The 25,450-nt window shown below is 34.4% G+C and overlaps 1 protein-coding gene across 3 annotated transcripts in view; it reads left to right on the forward strand.

Annotated features, from left to right (window-relative positions):
* Positions 1 to 321: 321 nt before the first annotated feature.
* LOC126747490 (LIM/homeobox protein Lhx2-like) overlaps positions 322 to 25,450 on the forward strand; it is a 40,528-nt gene continuing 15,399 nt past the window's right edge. Inside the window, exons 1-6 of one of the 3 annotated variants that reach the window (XM_050456166.1) lie at positions 322 to 487; positions 545 to 677; positions 735 to 868; positions 927 to 1,059; positions 1,115 to 1,247; positions 1,314 to 1,428. The gene's annotated coding sequence lies outside the window, so the exon portion shown is untranslated. Of the gene's footprint in view, positions 488 to 544; positions 678 to 734; positions 869 to 926; positions 1,060 to 1,114; positions 1,429 to 25,450 lie in introns of all 3 variants that reach the window. The other 2 variants (XM_050456167.1, XM_050456165.1) reach the window with 2 other exon arrangements.

The following is a 25,450-nucleotide window of genomic DNA, read 5'->3' on the forward strand; positions in this document are numbered from 1 at the left end:
GGTCTACGGTGGCTTCTTTAGTAAGATTTATCACCGTACGTCAATCTCTTACCATAATCTAACACAGAAACTAAAATACTAAAGAGTGTTCAACAATGGAATAGGTAAGAAACCTGAATAGATACTACACCAACTTTCTCCTAATTTTCTTCTGATTTTAGGGCGTTTCGGATGTATGTTAGGGTCTTCAGGGCTATGGAGGTTTTTTTGGTCAAATCAATTACCGTATGTCAATCTTAAGTCGTAATTTAACACAGAAACCGAAATACTAAAGAGACTTCAACAGTGGAGTAGGTAAGGAACCTTAGTAGATACTGCACCAACTTTTTTCCCAGTTTTCTTCTGGTTTTAGGGAATTTGAAGTCCACGTTGAGGTCTTCAGGTCAGTACAGCACCGATTCAAGTCAAGTCAAGCACCGATTATTAAAGTCAGGCCATTATTCAAGACAGAAACTAAAATACTGGAGAGAGTTCAACAGTGGAGCAGGTAAGAAACCTTAATAGACACTACACCAATTTTCTCTCAATTTCCTTCTGGTTTTAGGGAATTTGGGGCTTATGTTGAGATCTGAAAGTCTACACAGGCTTCTTTGCTAAAATTAATCACCGTCTGTCAATCTCTTACCGTAATCTAACACAGAAACTAAAATACTAAAGAGAGTTCAGCAGTGGAGTAGGTAAAAAACCTGAATAGACACTACACCAACTTTCTCACAATTTTCTTCTGGTTTTAGGGACTTTAGGATATATGTTAGGGTCTTCAGGTCTATGGAGGTTTTATTTGGTGAAATCAATTACCGTAAGTCAATCTTAAGTCGTAATTTAACACAGAAACCGAAATATTAAAGAGACTTCAACAGTGGAGTAGGTAAGGAACCTTAGTAGATACTGCACCAACTTTTTTCCCAATTTTCTTCTGGTTTTAGGGAATTTGAAGTCCACGTTGAGGTCTTGAGGTCAACGGTGGCTTCTTTGGTGAAGTCAAGCACCGATTATTAAACTCAGGCCATAATTCAAGACAGAACCTAAAATAGCGGAGAGAGTTCAACAGTGGAGTAGGTAAGAAACCTTAATAGATTCTACACCAAATTTCCCCATTTTGTTCTGGTTTTAGGGAATTTGGGGTCTGTATTGGAGTCTTGAGGTCTATGATGACTTTTTTGATAAAGTCAATTACCTTATGCCAATCTCAGGTAATAATTTAATATAAAAACTAAAATACTGAGGAGAATTCAACAGTGAAGTAGGTAAGAAACCTTAATAGATTCTACACCAAATTTCTCCCAATTTTGTTCTGGTTTTATGGATTTTAGGATCTATGTTGGGGTCTTGAGGTCTACAGTGGCTCCTATGATGAAGTCAATATTAATCTCAGGCCGTAATCTCTCACAGAAACCAAAAAACCAAAAGAGTTCAACAGTCAAGTAGGTAAGAAACCCAATTATATTATCAAATAAATGTTTCACTGGGTTTTAGCACTTTTAGTATTATGTACTTGTTATTTTACTACAATAAATATGCAATATTGCCATATTTCTAAAAAATCTCGAAGTCATATAGTATAGATTTTTTAAAACAGGTAGACCAAAACCACCCTGGCTATCAATGAAACATCATAAAATAACTTAACTTAGATTTCATTGCCCAAACGTCATGTCTAGTCAAAGAAACGCACCAAAGATCTCAATCTGTAACATTAGAGAACAAAATGTGGCTGTTATGTCTGGGTGCTCGGTGCCATATCCCCGATAACCATCAACCCTTAAGGTGTCTTATGGCCTTTACACCGACAGATTTATTCTTGAGGGTGGTAAAACAGCGAATTTCCTCCTCGCTACTTCACTGGCTTCCATTTACCGTCTAATTATATCTATGAATTTACGACGTCTTGTCAGCTGTCCACCTCGTAGGTATCAGATTTTAAAAATTAATATTAATAATATTTTTCGGTTTTTTCTTCTCACGATTAGTACAAAACGTAACTAATTGGCTACCGTAGCGCATCATTAAGATTTCCCGGTTTCTATCAAAGAGAGTGCGAGCGGTGGGCGTGAAAATTGGGCGCCGTCGGTCCTGGGCGCCCCCACGATCCGTATCGGGTTACTTCGGTTGCGCCCCATTTGCATATTCGCCAATTTCGGTGTCACCGTACACCGGAGGAAGTGTGAAAAAAAAATGGTCGGTTTTGCGGTTCGAAGGACCGTATTTTATATAAGGGCCTAATGTCAAAAAAAATTGTCTCTTGCATGTTACGGAAATCAGTGCACGACATCGCTCGATGGGGCTGACGTGAGTCCGGCCAATTTAATTCGTCGGGGCAACAGGTGGCATCAAATAGAATTAAAAGTTGCGCAACAGAGCAGCATTTCTTGCTTCTATAAAAGCAATAAGAGATCGAAAATGGCCGCAGCAGAAACGAGACTGGTAAAGGTTGTCCGTTCGCGGACAACAAGGCGAAAATCTGCAACGAATCTATTGTCCAAGGGGGCTCGTAAATTTCGCCAAAAGACAGAACTTTAACGGCCGCGTTCTCGGTTTTTTTGACGATCTTATGCCGTTGGGGCCTCCACGGAGAGCGGAGCGACGACAACCGCCATAACGGAACGCAGTCGATTTATTTATTTATTTTTTTTTTGAGCGCGACATTCGTATAAAATGAAATTTATGCCGTCGAAACGGGAAAATGGCTACCGCGATCCGTTCGCGAGATAAAGACATTTTTGCTGCTCTCGCGAATATATAAAAAAAAAATCGAGGAAAAAAAAGTCTTACACACACAAGTGGTGGGTCCGGAATAAATTCGAATTTACCGGGCTTTATCTCACGTTTTGTCTCCTTTTGTTCTTTTCGTTTTTCGATAAGACGCTCGCACGACCAGGGCCTTTGTTGCTCGAGCTGTAGCCTTTTTCATTTAATTTTCTTCTGTGCGAGAACCGAATCCGAATTAACCCTACTCAATGGTCTCTTCTTTTCCTTATGAGAGGCACAAGGGGAACGTTGTTTCAATTCTAAAAATTTGGAGAACCTCTCAGTAACCCCAAGTAGTAATAAAAGCAGTTTAATTTGGTAGGTCAAGTAATTTTTTTATTCCAGGCAATTGATTTTTCCATTAACTTTAGTCACTGAAGCCATGAATTCGATGGGCAAAAGAATTTTATTATTCCAGGCAGTTGAAACTTGATTTTCCATTAAATTCAGACACTAAAACCTGGTGAAGGTTAAACCAGATTTGGTAGATCAAGTAAGTCTCTTATTCCAGGTAGTTGACACTTGATTTGTTCCCTAACTCCAGGCAGTAAAGTCATTAGTTTGGTACGTCAAGCAATTTTTTTATTCCAGGCATTTGAAAGTTGATTTTTCTCTTGATTCCAGGTACTGAGCCCTGAATTCAATAAGTCAAATAAATTTATTATTCCAGACAGTTGATACTTTATTTGTTTCTTAATTCCAGGCAGTAAAGCCCTTAATTTGGTAGGTCAAGTAATTTTCTTATTCCACCCAGTTGATACTTGATTTATTCCCTTATTCCAGGCTTTCTTATTCTTATATTAGGTTTGTTATGGTGATTAAAAACTTCATAATAAGTCCACTGACAAAATTTGTCAACTTATGCTTTAAAGACAACAAATTTCCATCCATTCTTAAGAAAGCAGTAATATTGACGTGTCTCTTTACTCCTAATAATTTCAAAACTTGTCAAAAGAGCCATGGCATTACAAATAAGTAATTACTTGGAAGACAAACAATTATTCACTGAATTCCAGTTTTGGAATTCTTGGAAACTTCCGGATTCCGGATTCCGGATCTTGTCTGACACATTGCTGAAGCCTTCCATAATCTCCAATATGACACAGTATTGTTCTGAGACTTAAGTAAAGCGTTCGACTCTGCGAATTCTCTTGCGAAAACTTCAAAAATATAATTTTTAAAGAGTTTAAAGCTCATAAAGTCATTCCTGTTGTGAGGGTGGCTGGGGTAGTATCGGGGTTGAATTTGAATTTAAATTTGAATTTGAAATTAAATATTTAACCAGAGATTGACGAACTTGAGGAGGAATCACATTCCTACAGTGAGAAAAGTGTCGCTCCCACCCTCTCTTGTGTTGAAAAGCGCCGTTTTTCACACCCGACTCCTCTCCCAATTACCCGAGGTATCGTTCATCATTAATTTAAATCGTGGAAAATCTAAAATGATAATTTAGCGGTATACGAAAACGTATACACACACACACACACACACTGACGTCCTTTAGGGAGAATTTATGACCCACCGAGCCCCACCCACTTCCCAGTTTCCAGTGATATATGGACGGGGGAAGCACATTGGCGCCTAAGAATTTTAATGATAAAACGTTACCACGTGGGGCGGGAGATGGGCCGGGGAAAATGTGCATTAATTATGTAATTAGGTCGTAAGTAAGTAAATCAGGTAATTTGTTAGGTTATGGGGTTTTTATTAGGGAATTTTTAGGTTCAGGCTCATTTTAGTAAAAGAATTTCTCGTTCAGAACAATTTAAAAGTAGAATTCACCTGAAGAGACTTTTAAATTAATTGAGTAGTCTTAGGCCGTATAAGGATGATAAAATGAACATTTGACAGATATTTACTTGGACCTGGTTTGACTGTTAACTTGTTGCTGCTTATTCGACCGCTGTCCTTTAGTCGAATAAAAAAAATTAATAGGAGCATGTACAAAAATAACTAGAGGGTCCTACTGCATACGAGTTTCGAAACTTCTTGCAGCACTCTTTTTAACAACAATTTAACAATAAAAAGTATTAAAATATAGACATTTAATCAACGTAAAGCGTACCCACCCCCGTTAATCCACAATCCAACATCCCTTAAAAACATGTCCCGGGGTGGATTTCTGTCAAAAAACCTGACACCGAGTGATTTATTAAGTCCGTAGTCCTAATCTCGGACTCGTGCAGCGAAAAACAAAGGCCCCCGGGGGCCCTCCATCTCCGACCATTTGACACTTTAAAACTATTATTATTATGATGATTTTATATTGCGGGCCCTCGGTATTTATGGGGCGCAATCGTTCGTTAGGGGCCCCCGGGGGCCCCGCCATATATCACGTGAAATACGGTTCAACACCTACTCGTAAAGACCGAAATTAAAGCCATAAAAAAGCGTCTAATCGTGGTAGTGGTGGTGGCGATGGTGATGGTGGTGGTGGTACCCTCCGAACAAACAAACCGGATTTATATGCACGCATTAAAATTTTAATTCGCTCACAATATTTGTTTTTCGGGGTCGGGTATTTATGGCCGGACGTAGATTACCACTTAAGAACCGATCGTACCCCCGGGTGATGGTTCTTGCTTAACGATTTATAGGTTAAGGCCTTAAAGGGTTTCGAGTTTATTTGAGAATGTTGGGTCCAGACGAGTTTTATGGGACATCCAGTATATTATGCCTCAAATCGATAGGCGTTTCAATTTTAAGTAAGAGCTGTTAAATACTGCATGGCTCGAAAATGGAAATTAAAAAAGTTATTGACCTATAATTAAGAGGGAAATGAATATGGGTGCCGAGAATTTTTTTTTCCTGAATTTCGAACCAACTACACCATGGAAACACCAGATTATAAGAGGATATTAGCAGATCTAACTCTAAGGGAAGAAGAGCTCAAATTGGCCTCTAAGAATGCATTCCTTCTTAGTTTTGCCATGAACTTCTAGTTATTTTAATAAATACCCCCTTTTTTCATTGGATAATAAATCCTTTGATATTTTACAAACATCTACTTATTTTCATAGCAACCCCTATATATTTTATTATAAAAAATACTAGCAGTATAAGGACTGCGCTAGTGGCGGTCAAATAAGCAGCAATACTGCAAAAAACTGTTGTAGAACCCCCTAATTATTTGAAATGTAGAGGCATTCGTCTTAAGGATGGCGGTCGAATAAGCAGCACTAAGTTAATAGTAAAACCAAGTCCAACTTTGTAATTTGTCCTCAAGAAAATCAATATCTGTTAAATGTTAATTTTATCGTCCTTATAGGGACTAAGACCTTCTGAATCGCCTGATGACATTAAATAAAGCCTATCTCTTCTAAGATCTAAGATACAGCCCTTTAAACTTAGCTAAAATTTGACTTAAGATAAGTGGGATTTGCGGTTGAATAAGCAGCTACAAGTTAGTGGTCAACACAGGTTCAATTTTTTCCCAAGGAAACCAATAAATCTGAAAGATTTCTTTTAAGGTCCTTGTAAGGATTAAGACGTTCTGAATCATATGAGGCTGGTAAAAAGCCCCTAAGTTTTACAGTTTTTAAGATATGACTCTTTAAAATTTAACATTCTTCAAAGCAACATTCTCAAAAACAATTAAATATTCCAAAATTAGCAGGAATATTCAAGATTGTTGCGTTATTTGCATTCTTGCATTTTTTTACTGAAGAATTTTTGACGATTTTTTAAGCCCAAAATTGGTCTCTAAAAGGGCGACATCTCGGCTAATAAAAGGGGTACGAAATCAAATTTGGAATTTTTGAGGTATCTTCAGCATGCATTTTTTTTTTCATTGAAATTTTTATTGATTTTCTTATTGGTACAAGGTGATTAAGAGGAGGTGCTTAGCTATAAATTTTATCGGATGGCCCGTAGGAAAAATGTCATTTTTATGACGAAATATCATGTTTCGATGACGTGATAAGCCGCTCAAAACCAAACATTGAGACATAAAATAACAGATAAAACGCGATCCAAACGGCCGTCTACATTCCCAATATAATCATGTCCTAGACCGACGGTATCGATGTCACAAAAGGGCCCCGAAAAGGCCTGGAAATCCGATCCGAAAACAATTTTTTGTGGTTTGTTTCCTTGTTCGGGAACACATATGGCGGCGGTGGCTCCCTCGTTCCAGCCACCTTTTTCCTTATATTATAAATACAAAAAAAAATGGTATAAAATATCGATAAATTCCCGCGTGACAGTCGATAATAAATATAATATCGGTATCGATTGCGATCCGTTTAATTTAAATATAAATGAAAGAATTAACGTCCAATGCATATTAAAACAAACCGATTATGAGCCGAATCGATAAGATTTCTTATGCCATACGGACGGATCATAATTTAAGCTCACTGTGGTGTTATTACAGAGCGGTTTAGTGTTAATGGAAAAATTTATGTCTTTATACCGTCGTAAATCTCGATGATGAATTTGCTCTCGTAATTTGTTGCCTGAAATACGAATTTTAGTTTGTATATTAATTTTTCGGATGATCGATGGCCGCCTCGCGGGCCTATTTACGGAGAAACGACGGTTTTTTAGTCAGGTCTATAAATTTCAAATAGTCTTCATGTATATTTTATTTGCGCTTACGTGGTAAATGCAGCAGGGGTGAGTTCCTTAACGTAAAAGTTAAGCGACTGTTATTCCAATAGTCGGTATCAATTAGATAATAATATTATCTAATTTCAAGTCATTATTACACCTCAAATATTTGATTAAATTCTTCTGAATAATCACTGTTTTTCGTCCATATTATCCAATCTAATAGCACTGTTTTTGTATGAAATATTTATGAATATACATATATATAATTATATCAAATTTAAATAAACAAACTGTGTTATTAGATTGGATATTAACGACGAAAGCAGCTGTTATTCATACGTATTATTTTCGAAAACAATAATTTTTGAAAACAGTTTTTTACTGGAAAGTTGGGTGGGGTGGGTGGGGGGGCAAGGGTAGTGTTAATGAAAAACGGGTTTTTTTGCAGAAAATAATTACCTGAGAGGAAAAACTTTGTAATTTACGATGAAAATTTGAAAAAATACCATTCAAAAAGTTTGATTTGATAAAAACTATTTAAAGCTTTCCATGCTGTGTATAAGTGATTACAACTAAAGAATAATATAGAATAATAATAATCATAGTTACTTTTCTGTAACCTGGGAGAGTAAATTATTTAATAAGTTATTTTTTTAGGCAATTATTTTATGCAATATAAACGGTTTTCATCAACACTACCCTTACACCCCCCACCCACCCCAAACAACTTACCAGTAAGAACTTCTTCTGTAAAAATCACTGTTTTTCGTCCATATTATCCAATCTAATAGTATAAATGTCGGCACAAATTTATTTACTGTTTGAAGCTACATCAAATGCTGTTTTGCTCTATCGTGTAGAGGCTGCCCATAACCACGAGTCGATTGGAATTCGTTCTGATTACTGCATAAGTCAGGAAGTTAAGACAGAAATAAACAAACTATTTGATTTACATTTGAAGCCTAAAGCTATTTTAAAAAGTCTTAGTAAGATGGAGGGAGTAAAATTACCATCAATGAAACAATTGAACAATTATCTATCAAGTCGTAGACGTGTTAAATACGGTTCCTCAACTATAAGTCTAGGAGAACTGGAGCGATGGATATTAAATCATGCAGCAGTTCCCGAGGACATACACCACAAGTGTTTGTACTTTCTTATTATATATTCGAGGATGAACTAATGTCCTTTCGCTTTGCATTGTCTACAAAACATTTACTGGGGTTAGCAGAACATCATGCAAATATTATCCATGCTGATGCGACATACAAGTTGATTTGACAAGGGTTCCCGGTATTAGTTGTATACAGATAAACATAGAAAATTTCATCCGATATGTCTAGGAGTTTCGACAAACGAGCGTCAGGAAGATTTTACCAAGTTATTTAATAGTTTAAAAAAACAGGTTTTGTTTGTATAAGGACATTCTCTACAACCGTCGGTATTAGTTTGTGATGCCGCAAAGAGCATCCAAAACGCTTTTACAGAAGTCTTTGGTCCTGAACCCATTGTGAGAATGTATTGGGCACATGCAAAAACAAAAATGCAAACCAGGGTTGAACAAACTTGCTGAGACAAAAACGCCCGAAAGAATATATTACAAGACATTGATGCTTTACAGTCCGTTACTTCTGCTGAACATTTTACTAGCGCATCACAGCTTTTTATGAGGAAATGGAAAACCCAAACTAATTTTATTAAATACTTCAAAGAAGAGTGGTTAACTCAAAATCGCAATTGGTACCTAGGTGCTTCCCCAGGATCACCAGCCACAAACAACGCACTGGAATCGTTTAATAGAACCATAAAAGATAGAAGATTACGCGAAAGATTTCCTTTGTCTCGTTTTCTGGTTATCGTATCGGAGATGGTTAACGAATGGTCCTGCAAAACTACAGAGGAATCCTTTACAATTACTCCGCTTATTAAACTTCCTGATTGGACAAAAGCATATCAATGGGGAAAATTATTAGATAAAAAAATAAAGTTGTTAGTTGCTGACACGAAGAACAATGTCTATATAGTACCAGGAGGTCAAGTATTGGATGTTCAGGCTGAAGAACCTTGGGAAACTTTTGATGAATTTAAAGAATTTTTTTTTCCACTTAGGGAGTAACAATTCCCAAAAAAAAGATGATTGGATGAATGGTAGCTGCAATTGTCCACAGTTTTTTAAGATGTATATGTGCAAACATCTTCTGGGCCTAGCAATTAGATTAAAATATACAGTTCCGCCTGTAGAGGCAAAAAATATCCATATTGGACAAAAAAGAAAGCGTGGACGTCCATCAAAATCCAAACCTGCTTTGGTAATTCAGTGATGTTTTTAATTTATTGAAGTCTTATTAATAATTTGTTTAATGTTCACTCTTTTTTGTTTTGTGGTTCAATTACTGTTTTAAAAATGGCATTTTTGTTTTATAAATAGAAGATAATAAAGTATATTTGTGATGACTATTTTTGTTTTATTTTATGCTCACTAGCTTTTGTCATATTATAAAGTATGAAGTTCAAACAGTTTTTAGAAGCTTTATTATTTAAATAGCTATCCAGATTAGTATAAAACAGTTGATAATATTAACTTTATTAGATACTAAAGATTAGGTGCTCACTAAGTATTTTTGTTGCTCCACCCAGTTTTTAAACGTGCTAAAAAGTATACAAACTGATGTTCGATTAAATACTACCCTTATTTTTTTAGGCAATTATTGTATGCAATATAAATGTTTTTCATTAACACTACCCTTACTCCCCCCACCCACCCCAAACATTTGCCCAGTAAGAAATTCTTCTGTAAAATCACTGTTTTTCGTCCATATTATCTAATCTATTAACACTGTTTTTATACTAAATATTTATATATAAAATTATAACAAATTTAAATAAACCGTGCTATTAAATTAAACATTGAATATATATTTTCTGTAAAAACATTGGTTTTCATCAACTCAACCCTTACCCCCCCACCCACCCCAAACATTTTTCCAGTAAGAAATTCTTTTGAAAAATCACCGTTTTTGGTTCATAGTATCCAATCTAATAGCACTGTTTTTGTATTAAATATTTATTAACATTCATATATATAATTATATCAAATTTAAATAAACAAACTGAGTTATTAGATTAGATATTAACGACGAAAGCCGCTGTTATTCATACGTATTATTTTAGATAACAATAATTTTCTAAAACAATTTTTTACTGGAAGATATTGTGGGGTGGGTGGGGGGGGGTAAGGGCAGGTTTAATGAAAAACAAGTTTTTTGCAGAAAATAATTACCTGAGAGGAAAAGGTTTGTAATTTACGAAGAAAATTTGAAAAAATACCATTCAAAAAGATTTATTTGATAAAAACTACAGCATGGAAAGCTTTGTATAAGTGATTATAAAGAATAATATTAATTATAGTTAATTTTCTGTAACCTGAGAGAGTAAATTATTTAATAAATTATTTTTTTAGGCAATTATTCTATGCAATATAAACGTTTTTCATCAACACTACCCTTACACCCCCCCACCCACCCCAAACAACTTACCAGTAAGAAATCCTTATGTAAGATTCCTGTTTTTTAACATGATACGCATGATATGCATAGATACCCAGAGACGTTCTTATTTAATGTTATTCAGCATATTTGTTTCATACTATAAATTTTAATGTAATTATGACTGAACGTTTTAAGTTTTAATCAATAGATGAACTCCTTAAAAAAAATTCAAGAATATCAATTTAATTTAAAAAATAAAATTTATTTTAGAAAAATGCAGTGATGTATTTTTTTTTATTAAATAATATTAAGGATAAATCCCTTATGAACGCTATTGGTATCAAATTATTTTTTTCTTTGTACGTCCAAAAATACGTGATGCATAAAACACATCTGCAAATAAAAAAAAAATATCCAGATTGGTAGTAAGTTATTTAAAAAAAAATCTCATTCTATTAAACGCGTTTTATAACATTTTTTATACCACACTTAAACATTTACCTCTTATGAAATAATAATTTTATATTAATCATATAAACTGTGGTTATGGGACACATGATAAAACGAAGGCTTCTGCTTGTGAATTGACATCTGAAATGCTGGTGTTCCAAGGGGTACTAATAATATCGCATTGCAGTCGATTTAAATTATAATGGCTCTATATTTTGATGACTAATAGTAACATAAACGGAGTAAGAGGAAAAAGGTTATAGGGTAGTCGAGTGGGACTAATTTACGACACTCAGAAATAATAATCAAGAGAAGAAACGTCATATTTCTGAAATGAGAATTCATGAAATCTTAACGCGCCCAGCGTGACTCTCTTTTACGGCTTTGAAAAACATTTTTTCATAGAATCCGAGACGGTTTTGGTTACATGGATGCTGCTGGTGCTGCCGTTGCTGCCATAAGAGCGTGTGAGAGTTCCGTGACACACATTAAGAAGATGTCGAGATAACCGAATGAATAAAATACACAATGTTTTATTGTTATAACCCGGGACATTCGTTTTTGTTCAAATGTTTCTCGTAACTGCTTGAGAACCCCGCGTTACGTGGTATTTTTATGTGCGTTTTTTTCTTTTTTTTTTTTTTTTAATTTATAAACCTGTCTAATTCCCATCGGTCGTATTTTATAAGATGACTATCAAAAAATTAAATATCCGCCAAACTATGAATAATACAGGAGCCATAGGAGGATATAATGAGGGCCGGGGAGCACCTGATCCGAAGATATACTTAAAATTAATATAAGTGCCACCTGTCAAGGTTGTAACCGTGCTCGGGCATGATTTCTTTAACGTACCGTGTATTTACTGCAAGGGCTTTTTTAACCAAGTTTAGTATAATAATTTAACAGAAGTATCCCCGGTATGTCCCAGAACGTCATTTTGAAAAAGAAATAAATAAAAAAAAACAGAATAATAATCTTCAAATCTCGCGGCATTCTTTCACACGTCCGGTCCCGAGACATAATACGGCAGTAAAACGTCTTGAGAAGAAAAAAAAATCCCAAAAGAGATTTTGACAGTCGCGGCAGCCTCTAAGTCCGAGGGCCCTGGCGCCTGATTGATATAATTTGCGTGACTTGCCGTTTTCGGAACAAAAGTTCATATTTTTTTCGGTTGAAAAAAAGGGACAAAGGGCCGTCATCGTTTTCGACGTGATCATCAAGACGTCAGGACCAGGTATACAGGGGGCGCATACCCTGTACGCAACCAACTCAATCGAACGCTTTTCAAACTCTCAATAAAAACTCTTTAATGATCTGCCCAGAATCGTAAGATTATTTCAATTGTTATCCAGTAGGTCCAAGTACATGGAATGAATATCTATTATAAGGGTTTAGGATATCCATTTGTATTCTTATTATTGTCCAAAAATTAAATGCAACGGTTGATCTATTTTAAATTATTGTCAAAAAGTGAGTAAGGCTGTTTGACGCGACTATATAATTTTATAAGAAGTTTAGGGCAGAACATTAAATAAATTCATAATTTTCACAAATCTTTAGTTCAATCCAGCTGCCCATTGGGTATTCTCCGTAGAGTTTTCAAAATGTTTACAACAACATCCTGAATGGCGGATGTCAATGCTAAAGATAAAAAAAGCGTCTTTAATTATTAGTGTGATTGATTAGCGAACTTCTATTGAGTCTGTAGTTCATTCTTTACCAAAGGAAATATATTAGTTACTTGTCAAATATATAAAAATCCAAATATAAGAAGCAATTTCTTTATTTTTTCTTTATTTCTTTATTTCTTCCAGGCACTCCAATGTCAATATCTTGATTTCTAGTGTCTGGATTTCAAAAATGTTTCAGGAGTTGCTTAAAGAACCCTTGGAGTATCACAGAAATCAATAGTTACAACAATCAATTCAATAATTTTTTTTCAGCAGTTACTTAAAAACAGTTAAAATATCCTAAAAATAAAAATAATTACAACATTTTAGCTGTAAGAAATCAAGATATTTAGTTGCCAATAAGAGGCAACTTATTGTATTTCTTCCAGGCACTCCGGTAAGAAAAATATCAATATCTTGATTTGTAGTCTATGGATTTTAATAATTTTTTTAGCAGTTACTTAAAAACCCTTGAAATATCCTAAAAATAAAAATAATCACAATATTTTAGCTATAAGAAATCAAGATATTTAGTTGCCAATAAGAGGCAACTTATTTTATTTCTTCCAGGCACTCCAGTGAGAAAAATGTCAATATCTTTATATCCAGTATACGTATTTAATTTTTTTTAAAGTACTCAAAGTAAAGTTAGAGCTAATAAGAGGCGGACAGAGACAGCTATATGGATATGGCTCCGACGGAATCGAATTATATTTACTAACTTAAATGTTTTTTTTTTAAATTTTAAGAAAATTCTCAGTGTCCAAAGTTGGTGCAACTAAATGTATATTAAAGGACAAATAATTGATTTCAAAAGTACATTCAAAAGTGATCATTGAAAAATCCTAGGATAACATTTGGATAACATTCAAATGTCCATAGGATAACTGCTTTGTCCAAAACAGGACATCCAATAGTTTAAAGAGTCCTATCTGGTTTTTCTTTTCTTAACTAATTTTGTTTGTACACCCACAGATTCTAATCTAGGTGTACATTTATTTATACTTTTGCGAGTTTTATAAAATTATTCTTTTGCATTGAAATATATTTGATTTGATTTGATAGGGTAATATATTTTTAAAAGTCCCGCCACTGTGCTTGTCGAGAAAATTAATTTTTTTTTTTAGTGACAACAATCAACCACAAGGGCACTGATTAAGACATCGAGGGACATACGTCATAAATCTCACACCCCTTTATGGCCATTAAACGGCTCGATTTCATATCGAGGGAAAAAAAGGTCCCTTTATGTCGCCCTTGAAACGTGAATTGCCCCATTACGTGTCGAGATTATCATATAAATGGCGAAAAATTACATGGGGTTATTGTGCACGGTGGCTTGATGGGACTGTTTATTAACAGCTAACAGAAATATTTATGTTTTTGTGATTTTTTTTAAACCCACTGAAAAAGTGGGGGGAGGTCTCTAAAGCATTTAATAAATTAATTTTGACTTCACGGCATACTAAATTATAATTGATGGTCCCTTAATATGACGTCTATAGACCCGAAAAAATTCTGATGCAGTAGCACTATTCATTCATCATGGCCCAAGACGATGACTCACGATGACCGTTTTCAATGGTCCTCGTTGACAGACGGTTTTGACGGTCATCATCGTTTTTTTCCTTAAAACACCGTTTTCAATAAATATGCAGCATTTCATATTGAAACGGCCCGATAACCATCTTAATATCTCTATAATAAGTAGCAAGAGTGAAATTTACATGCACCCCGAGTGATTAGTGGCAATTTAATCAAACCCGCGTCGCTTACATATCGGCTAATTGAATGAAATTTTGAGGCCGTAGTGGAGTACGTACGATCGACGATAAGATCGCAAGGATGGGCCCGGTAAAATTTATATTTTATCCAGTTTTCTCTAAATAAGTTGTCCGTGTTAAATGGGTTTCTTTTGTCGAGATCTCGGCCGGATAAAGCGGTCACCGAAGGAGTGAAATATGGCCTCTCTTGAAAACTTCACAAATTTAAACTGACCGGGGAGCGATGTTAGCGTTTACTTTTTTCTCTTAGGTTTTATAGGTGTTGCCTTATTTATTATATTCAGTTAACATTTACGGCCGCAAGGCTGCTTAGATTGAAAAAAATAAACGAATTGAACGGATTAGTGAGGTTAGGGACCGGCTTCTAAGTCATCACTCTCTATTTTCCCCCTAATCGGACGTTAATCAAGGCACGAGTCATCCTCCTAACTGATCTCTGTATCCCGGGGGGGCGCGGTGGGCCCCCCTAGGTGCACCAAAGGTACCCGACAGTGACACTAGAAAAAAATCAATAATCTGGGGCCTCGTGCCCCACGTATCGATCACCACGGGGGAGTCTTCGATACCGCTTTAAGATAATTTAAATCGGATCTTTAATTTATATTAAGACAATGTAAATAGCATCCGTTGTTTAGGGTTAAAAAATTAAATATTAAGAAAAAAAGAAAGGAAATTTGCTATATTAGTAAAAATCTTGCGTTCTAGCATCTTAAAAAGTAAGAAACTACTAATTCACAGAAAAAACAATACATAATAGTGGCCCTAACACTGAACCTTGAGGCACTCCAGACTTAAGGGATCTAGAATCAGTTTAGCACCCAGATACTGTAACCCTATGAGTACGATTTAATAGATAGGACACACCCCTTAAACTATATTTATTGAACTTAGATAACAGCATTTCATGATCTATACAATCAAATGCCTTATAGATAGATAAAAAAATTGATAGATTTTCCGACTCTCCAGAATTCAGGGACTTTATGTGTCCTAGAATCTCCATACAGCTAAAAAGAGCATCATGAATCCATTTATTAGCTTAAAATTTGAATTGATTTGCAGATAAAATGCTATTGTGATGTAAGACATTTTTAGATTTAAGATATTTTTTTCATTGGAGTGCCTGGAAGAAATAAAATAATTTGTCTCTTATTGGCAATTAAATAAATTAAATTCTAGTGACTAGTATGTTGTAATTGTTAATTTCTGGGATACTCCATGGGTTCTCCAAGCAACTACTGAAAATATTATTGAAATCCATATACTAAATATCAGGATATTGACATTTTTCTCACTGGAGTGCCTGGAAGAAATAAAATAATTTGTCTCTTATTGGCAACTGAATATCTTAGTTTCTAGTGGCTAAAATGTTATAATTATTTTTATTTTTAGGATATTTCAAGGATTTTTAAGTAACTGCTGAAAAAATTATTGAAATCCATAGACTACAAATCAAGATATTCATATTTTTCTTACTGGAGTGCCTGGAAGAAATAAAATAAGTTGCCTCTTATTGGCAACTGAATATCTTGATTTCTAGTGGCTAAAATTTTGTAATTATTGATTTCTGTGATACTCCAAGGGTTCTTTAAGCAACTCCTGAAACATTTTTGAAATCCATACACTAGAAATCAAGATGTTGACATTGTTCTCACTGGAGTGCCTGTAAGAAATAAAATAATTTGTCTCTTATTGGCAACTGAATATCTTGATTTCTAGTGGCTAAAATTTTGCAATTATTGATTTCTAGGATACTCCAAGGGCTTTTGAAGCAACTACTAAAAAATCTATTGAAATCCATATACGACAAATCAAGATATTGACATTTTTTTCACAGGAGTGCCTGGAAGAAATAAAATAAGTTACCTCTTCTTGGCAACTGAATATCTTGATTTCTAGTGGCTAAAATTTTGCAATTATTGATTTCTAGGATACTCCAAGGGCTTTTCAAGCAACTACTAAAAAATCTATTGAAATCCATATACGGCAAATCAAGATATTGACATTTTTTTCACAGGAGTGCCTGGAAGAAATAAAATAATTTGCCTTTTATTGGCAACTGAATATCTTGATTTCTAGTGGCTAAAATTTTGTAATTATTGATTTCTGTGATACTCCAAGGGTTTTTTAAGCAACTCCTGAAACATTTTTGAAATCCAAACACTAAAAATCAAGATATTGACATTTTTCTCACTGGAGTGCCTGTAAGAAATAAAATAATTTATCTCTTATTGGCAACTGAATATCTTATTTTCTAATGGCTAAAATTTTATAATTATTGATTTCTAGAATATTCCAAGGACTTTTAAAGCAACTACTAAAAAATCTATTAAAATCCGTATACGACAAATCAAGATATTGATATTTTCTTCACAGGAGTGCCTGGAAGAAATAAAATAACTTGCCTCTTATTGGCAACTGAATATCTTGATTTCTAGTGGCTAAAATTTTGTGATTATTAATTTGTAAGATACTTCAAGGGTATTTCAAGCAACTACTAAGAAATGTATTGAAATCCATACACTACAAATCAAGATATTGACATTTTTATCACTGGAGTGCCTGGAAGAAATAAAATAATTTGTCTCTTATTGGCAACTAAATATCCTAATTTCTAGTGGCTAATATGATGTAATTATTGATTTCTAGGATACTTCAGGGCTTTTCCAGCAACTATTGAAATCCATACACTAAAAATTTATATTTTCCTTACTAGAGTGCCTGGAAAAAATCAAATATTTTGTTTTTTATTGACAACCGAATAGCTTGATTTCTAGTAGCTAAAATGCTGTAATTATTTGCTCTTTTAGTATATCCTAAAAAAAAATATTAAAATCCAACTAAACAAAAGACTAAATTGAAATATTAACATTTTTCTCAGTGGAAAAGCATTTTTAATGCCGTTTTAGAAATTTATACTTTCACCAATGCACAATATGTAATAAGGATACAAACGGATATCCTAAACTGGTAATATACTGGATGTTAAAAATTGGCTACCCAATAAATATTCATTCCTTGTACTTGGACATACTGGTTAATAATTGGATTAATTTTGGATGTCCCTTGGACAAACGGTGCTATCCGGGTACTTGCCTTGAAACTATATATGTATAGCATCTCAAGATCTTGCCCACCCCCTATTAAAAAGCCAAATAAAGGGCACTGAGGATCCCGTTACGGAAAAACCTCTCACTCAAAAAAAAAAAATAATCATGGAGTATTAACGAATCCAATTTGCGCGTACGCATTAAAGAGAGGCTCGCACAACCCCAGCAACGGACGGACAATGACGGAAACGCACGGTCCAAAACAAATGAAGCACGCTCGGATTTTCGGTGCGGTTGCCCTAATGAACGGTTTACGGAAGGCACGTGCCCGAAGCACGTGCCACGTGCACATCGGCACCACCGGGATCAGGAATAATAATCCTGGAATACAAGAAAGGCACGCGGGGTGCCCGCTCTCGACGACGACCGTGTAATAGAGAACGAGTGCACCCCCGAGATTCTTTTGCTCCTGTTCGTTGTTTTTTTTGACAATTGATTTCCCTTGGATCGTACACGGTTTTCCCAGGGTTCGTACCGAGGGTGATTGAGGGATCTATTGCGGAAATATGGAAATTTTTACTAAAAAAGTGGTCGTTTTGCCCTCCTGTGCACGAGTTGATTTTAGTGCATTTTTTTTGGGCTATTAAAAGACATGTGCGTGTTTGCTGAGGACACTTGAGCTACGGCTACCTGCCCTAAACAAACAATCAATCAATCATGCTCGGTGCGCGCATTTCACCGAAGTAACACATGGGAACCCCATATGCACGACATATGACATCTAGAAATCGATGCGAGCGCCCCAATTAGTGTGGCATAGAAGGTAAATTGCCCACGGTATATTAATATAATTTTTTTAAACTCTTCTATTCTGGGAACACGATACGAAATCTGACACAACACGGGTATCACTTTCGATATTATTCGACGAAACATTTTCGGTGTCGTTACTATCTGAGGCATCACCGAAAGAATCGTGGTGACAACGTGCAGGGAAAACACCGAACGTTATCGGGTTAATCGTGTGCATGAGCAAGAGCTTGTCCCTTTGTTTTTTTTCTAATGGTTATTGAGAGGAACCTGGTGATCAATCAATTTTTTTTCTTAGTGAATGAGATCGGGTTTCTATAACCCTGATAAACAAAATGTCACATGAAGGCAGGTACAGAGGACGCGCCGGACATTCAATTTATTAATTCATCTTCCACAGTTGATTCTGTCACGAGAGAACCCGCTTGCGACCATAAAACTCTGACTAAACCTTGGCAACAACTTTGGCGCCCAACACTTTTATTCACCTCGAGCAGGGGTAACTAGGAAACCGAAACGCGCTTATTGATTTAACACAATAAAATATGTTTTAACTGAAAACAACGACCCTCTCTCATCATCCCCGTCCACCGGCACAAAGCCAGATTACCCACTAAACATCTCAAATGAAAAGTGACACATGCCACCATTGTTAAAGCGAGGCATTACACTCCGCTAATTGGGGAGGGCTTACAGTTACATCGGGGCTCACTTTACGAGCCCCGAAGGGTGGAAACTCCCTTTTTAGTGTTTGCAGGAGCGAACGCACAGTCAGCAGGAGCCGAAGCGATCCCCCGAGATGCAATTATCGGAAATCAGGAAGCATATTGAGACTGCTGAGCCGTTATGACGGAGATACTTGACGCCCGGAGATAGGGTGGAGGAGGTTTTTTTATTAGGGTAGTTTCATTGAATTGAGTCAGTTTTTTTTGTAAACGACACCGCTTTAATACCGTCTTGAATAAGCAACAGCAGGTTGAACCTCGGGAACTCATTTAATTCGTAATACGTCATAGATTCGTATCAGTAGCGTTATACTCTTTGGGCATTCGCCTGCTAAGTCAGTCTATTTGATTCGCATTACGGCGTTTAGACATGGTTTTGTCAGAGATAAGATCGCCGACTTACAGGTGATAGACAACCCTTTGGCTGACGTAGGAAACTGTAATCTTTAAAGTCATTGTTTTTGTTTGCTCGCGGTTCTTGCTGTTTACAGGAAGGAAACGGCTTACGAGGATTCTCCGAGAGATTTTTACCGTCAGATAAACTCAGGGGCACTGAAAATGGCTGGGATATTAGCGTTTTTAGTACAATTTTAAGGTATGTTTCAACTGTGGTATTTCGACGAGTCGTCCATGCCGGATAATATCTCCACTAATTGAGATTTATATGTCTTCATGGGGCCGCGGTCTCCCATTAGGGCCATGGACCAGTGCGTTACGCCTATTGTACTTTTAACGCCTCGAAATGATAAACAATTTTTATTATTAGGATCCGTATACCGGTAGCGCGAACAATACCCGAATAACGAGCCCGAGCGTCTGATTTATAACCCGTTGATTATTTTTTATAAGAGGGCCAAGCCCCCGTTACCCCCTTGTTACGTTAATTTAAAATGTTGTTAAAATTTAAAACTATAGTATTAATGAAAAAAAAATAATTTTCCCTATTGACGTCATGAAGGTTTAACAGGTCATGCAAAAATGATCCTATCAGGGGGGGGAGAGGGGCCCTTCGCAGGTGCACCATAACTATAATCCCATAAAAGGGATCGTTATAATCCGAGCATTATAAGGATGTCAAAATATGCTTTATGGGGGTGACCGGAAGGGGATGAGAGGGAGGATGTTTACCGGAGGAACGTTTTCTTCTTCTGAAAAAAGATAAAAGGGATTTCGCGGCAATTAAAATCGGCAACGCAGATACGACGCGTCTCGAACGTGTGCATAATTGGTGCGGGGCCCGATTCGGGTTCAGCGGAGCCCGACACTAAATCACCGGGATGAAATATGAATGTGGCCCCCAATTAACCGGATCCGGTCCTGGTGACACGCATGTGTGACTACGGGGTCGCGTTATTAGGGATGCACCAACGATGTCAACTTACACTGCAGGGATGATGATGATGATGAATCGACTAAAAGAACAGGAAGCCAAAATTACCAGGAATAAAGAAATCGAATTTTGGCCCTACTGAGTTTGTTTTCATAATTTTCCATTGAGTTAGATCTGTTTTTTTGAAGTGGTTTTTGTAGAGAGTTAATTTTTGTGTCCGTTTTTTTCAAAAAAATTTTGTGGGCTCCTAGTAAATATTAAAAAAATGTGCTATTAAGGTTTTTTGTTGCTATTTTGATGTACTAGCTTCCAGTAATTTTTTTTTTATTTTTTCAAAAATTTTAAATATTTGAAAATTTCAGGCCTAAAAATGGACCGTTTTTCAAAAGGTCGTCTCTCGCTGCTTTATTTTGCATTTTAGAGGAAAACTGTATTCTAGCAATTTTTTAGATATGTTTAAATAGAAACTAATACAAAAATTAAAACAGGAATTTTCATAATAGTTTCCGAGAAAATTAACAAAATATAAAAACAAGTTTTTTTGAATTTTTGAGAAAATTAATTAATATAGAAGCTTGAAATAAATTGCAGCAGATAGGTCTTTTTAAGCTTCATATCTTTTGCTTAAGCAATTTTTTTAACAGACCTAGAGTTTCTTTGAAAATAATTAAAAACAATTTTTCAGGGAATTTTTACGACTGAACCCCCGTCTATTTTTACCAAAAATCAATTTTTATTAAATTTAATTTTTTGCCCTGGAATTATTATTTGTATTTAATTTACCATATTTTCCATCATAAAACTCTTATGAGAACTCAAAAAAATTTGAGTTAGGGTCAATTTTTAATTTTTTTTGAGTTATTTTTTTTTCAAAAATTTTTTTGTGGTCTCCCTATAGATTTTAGAAGAATGTGTTATTAGGGTTTTTTGTTGCTATTTTTAAGTACTAACTTACGGTAATTTTTTTTTTTATTTTTCAAAACTTTTAAATTTTTAATAAGTTCAGGCTTAAAAATTGACCATTTTTCAAAAAATCGTCTCTAGCTGCTTTAATTTGCATTTTAGAGGAAAACTGTATTCTAGCAATTTTTTAGATATGTTTAAATAGCAACTAATGCAAAAATTAAAACATGAATTTTCATAATAGTTTCCGAGAAAATTGACAAAATATAAAAATTAGTTTTTTTGAATTTTTGAGGAAATTAATTGATATAGAAGCTTGAAATAAATTGCAGTAGATAGGTCTTTTTAAGCTTCATATCTTTTGCTTAAGCAATTTTTCTAACAAATGCAGAGTTTCTTTAAAAAAAAATAAAAACCATTTTTTCAGGGAATTTTCACGACTGAACGAACCCCCGTGTATTTTTACCAAAAATCAATTTTTATTAAATTTAATTTTTTGCCCTGGAATTATTATTTGTATCTAATTTACCGTATTCTCCATCATAATACTCTTATGGGAACTCAAAAAAAATTTGAGTTAGGGTCAGTTTTTAAGTTTTTTTGAGTAATTTTTTTTTTCAAAAATTTTTTGTGATTTCCCTATAGATTTTAGAAGAATGTGTTATAACGGTTTTTTGTTGCTATTTTTAAGCACTAACTTGCAGTAATTTTTTTTTTTTTATTTTTTAAAACTTTTAAATTTTTAATAAATTCAGGCTTAAAAATTGACCATTTTTCAGAAAATCGTCTCTAGCTGCTTTAATTTGCATTTTACAGGAAAATTGTATTCCAGCAATTTTTTAGATATGCGTAAATAGAAACTAATACAAAAATTAAAACATGAATTTTCATTATAGTTTTCGAGAAAATTGACAAAATATAAAAACAAGTTTTTTTTGAATTTTTGAGAAAATTAATTGATATAGAAGCTTGAAATAAATTGCAGTAGATAGGTCTTTTTAAGCTTCATATCTTTTGCTTAAGCAATTTTTTTAACAGACCTAGAGTTTCTTTAAAAATAATTAAAAACTATATTTCAGGGAATTTTCACGACTGAACCCCCGTCTATTTTGACCAAAAATCAATTTTTATTAAATTTAAATTTTTACCCTGGAAATTTTATTTACATTTAATTTACCATATTTTCCATCATAAAACTGTTATGAGAACTCAAAAAAATTTGAGTTAGGGTCAATTTTTAAGTTTTTTTGAGTAATTTTTTTTTCAAAAATTTTTGGTGCTCCCTATAGATTTTAGAAGAATGTTTTATTAGGGTTTTTTGTTGCTATTTTTAAGTACTAACCTGCGGTAATTTTTTTTTTAATTTTTCAAAACTTTTAAATTTTTAATAAATTCAGGCTTAAAAATTGACCATTTTTCAAAAAATCGTCTCTAGCTGCTTTAATTAGCATTTTAGAAGAAAAGTATATTCTAGTTATTTTTTAAGTATTTTTACACAGAATCTAATACAAAAATTAAAACATGAATTTTCATTATAGTTTCCGAGAAAATTGACAAAATATAAAAATTAGTTTTTTTGAATTTTTGAGAAAATTAATTGATATAGAAGCTTGAAATAAATTGTGGTAAATAGGTCTTTTTAAGCTTCATATCTTTTGCTTAAGCCATTTTTCTAACAGACGCAGAGTTGCTTTAAAAAAAAATAAAAACTATTTTTCAGGGAATTTTCACCACTGAACGAACCCCCGTCTATTTTGACCAAAAATCAATTTCTATTGAATTTCAATTTTTACCCTGGAAACATTATTCACAATTCACTTACCATATTTTTCCTTATAACACCCTCAAATATTTTTGAGTTAGACAGTTTTTAATTTTTTTTAAAGAAAATAATTCTTGGGCTGAATTATTATATTAAACACAAGAACGTCTATAGTGGATCAAAGGGTTTTTACAGCAAAACCACATTGTCAAAGGTTTATTATTCTACTGTGCTTCGAAGAACAATCCCTGGGTCGGACCAAAAGTCACCCCTTATGTCCATCAAGAACCCCCAGAAGTGCCAAAATCAAAAAAAAAAAGAAAAAATTAGTGCGAACAAAAACGAGATCCGTTAAATAAGCAAAACAAGTGGCGGGTACGAGCAGCAGTTTCCTATAATCCAAAACCCAAATATGGGGGTGGCACAGACAAGACCGGGGCGTTAATCGTGTTTACTTTAGGAATTACCGCACTTTACACGACTGTTATGACAGGTCGACTTTTTTAAACGGGTCCCCCCTATAGTTTTCCGTGAAATTTCACGGGTTTCGTCTCGTTCTAAAAACGCGGAAAAAAAAAAACTTTCGACGAGCCTCAATTATTTTTCGGCGTTCCAGGAGCGAAACACGATCTTTCCTCGCTCGGTTAACTGGATGCCTGCGGACCATATTTCACGGGAGCGGAAAATATTAAAAAGTCCGTGGTTAAAACACGCCCAACGTTCCGGTCCTTTTGTACCGAAATCGGCTTGGCGCCAACCGATATACCGAGCGTTCGAAATTTCCAAGTCAAGGTTAATTTCATCCGGTTCGAAGGACCTTAACGGGACAACTCTTTCGGTGCAAATCTAGCAAGAAAAATCTATTTATTCGGCTCAAAATTGACTTTTACCGATGATACAACTAGTTTTATCATACCTTCCATAAAAATCAAAGTGTAATTCTACCATAATTTTCTTATTTTACAACCGATTTTCACGAAACATGGCTCGTAAGAAAAGGTTTTAGAATCTAAACAAAAAAATGTATCTGTGAAAATTTTTATTAAGAGTAAAAAGAAATTTTGGATCAGGAGACTTATTTTGGAGAGTCTAAAGTTCGTCCGCATTTCCTATTGAAATTCTTATTAAGAAATGGTTAAAAACTTAACAGGAGCTTGCGCTCAAATGTCCCCTACTAGATACATCAAGATTTTCTGAAACGTTATTGACTACTTTTTGAGATACGGAAAGTTTATTGGTAAATGGAGTTTTCGTGGAAAACGTCAACACAAAATCCGCGCTATTAATTTTTCCAGACAAATAAAATCAGTTTTTCTTTCATTTAACGCCTGTTCGGCCTATTTGAGGACATTTGTACAGGCAATTGAAACAATTTTTCATTTTTTTTTAATTTATTAAAGGCAGTTTTTATATTGCCATTTATGATAAAAATCATTTGAAAAAAACTACGTTAGTTGTCTAGAAACGATAGAATACGGCTCAAGTGCCTGGAAACTTCGATAATTCGAGAAAAAATTAAAAAAATACTTTGGATTTATAAAATTCATAGTAAATGGCTTTAAGAGCCTGGACAAATTTATTTATTCCTTTATCAAACTTTTTATTACAAAGGTTCGACAATGAAGATAGTGTAAGTGCATCCTGGAACCCCAAAAATCATTTACCTGGAATTAAAAGGAGAAGAGGAAATTTGAAAAACAGTAGAAAATGGTTTCAGTTAATAAATATTTATTTAGCATTAGTGCTACATATGGATACATAATAGGTATAAAAGTCACTTAAATATAAGAATAACTAAATTTAAAATTATGTTAAGAGGAAACTTACATACACTTAAATACAAAAAGGAAAATAGTAATGGAATAAAGTATAGGAATAAAATCAAATATATGATATTAAAAAAAAATTAAAACAAAGTACAAAGAAAAAATCATACATACAATCTAATATATATGTTCTCAAACGCTCTTTTGAAATGTCTTATGTTATCACAGTTTTTAATATTCACATGCAATTTCTCAAATTCAATTAATCCCTTGTACAGTACAGAGTTGAGTAACTGATTTATGTTACATCTGTCTTCCAATATATAATCTGTACGACTTCTGGTACCATAATTATGTACATTTCCAAAAAACTCTTAATTTATCACAAATATATTCAGGCGAAGGAT

This window comes from Anthonomus grandis, chromosome 19, assembly GCF_022605725.1.
Source record: "Anthonomus grandis grandis chromosome 19, icAntGran1.3, whole genome shotgun sequence".
NCBI classification, from domain to species: domain Eukaryota; kingdom Metazoa; phylum Arthropoda; class Insecta; order Coleoptera; family Curculionidae; genus Anthonomus; species Anthonomus grandis.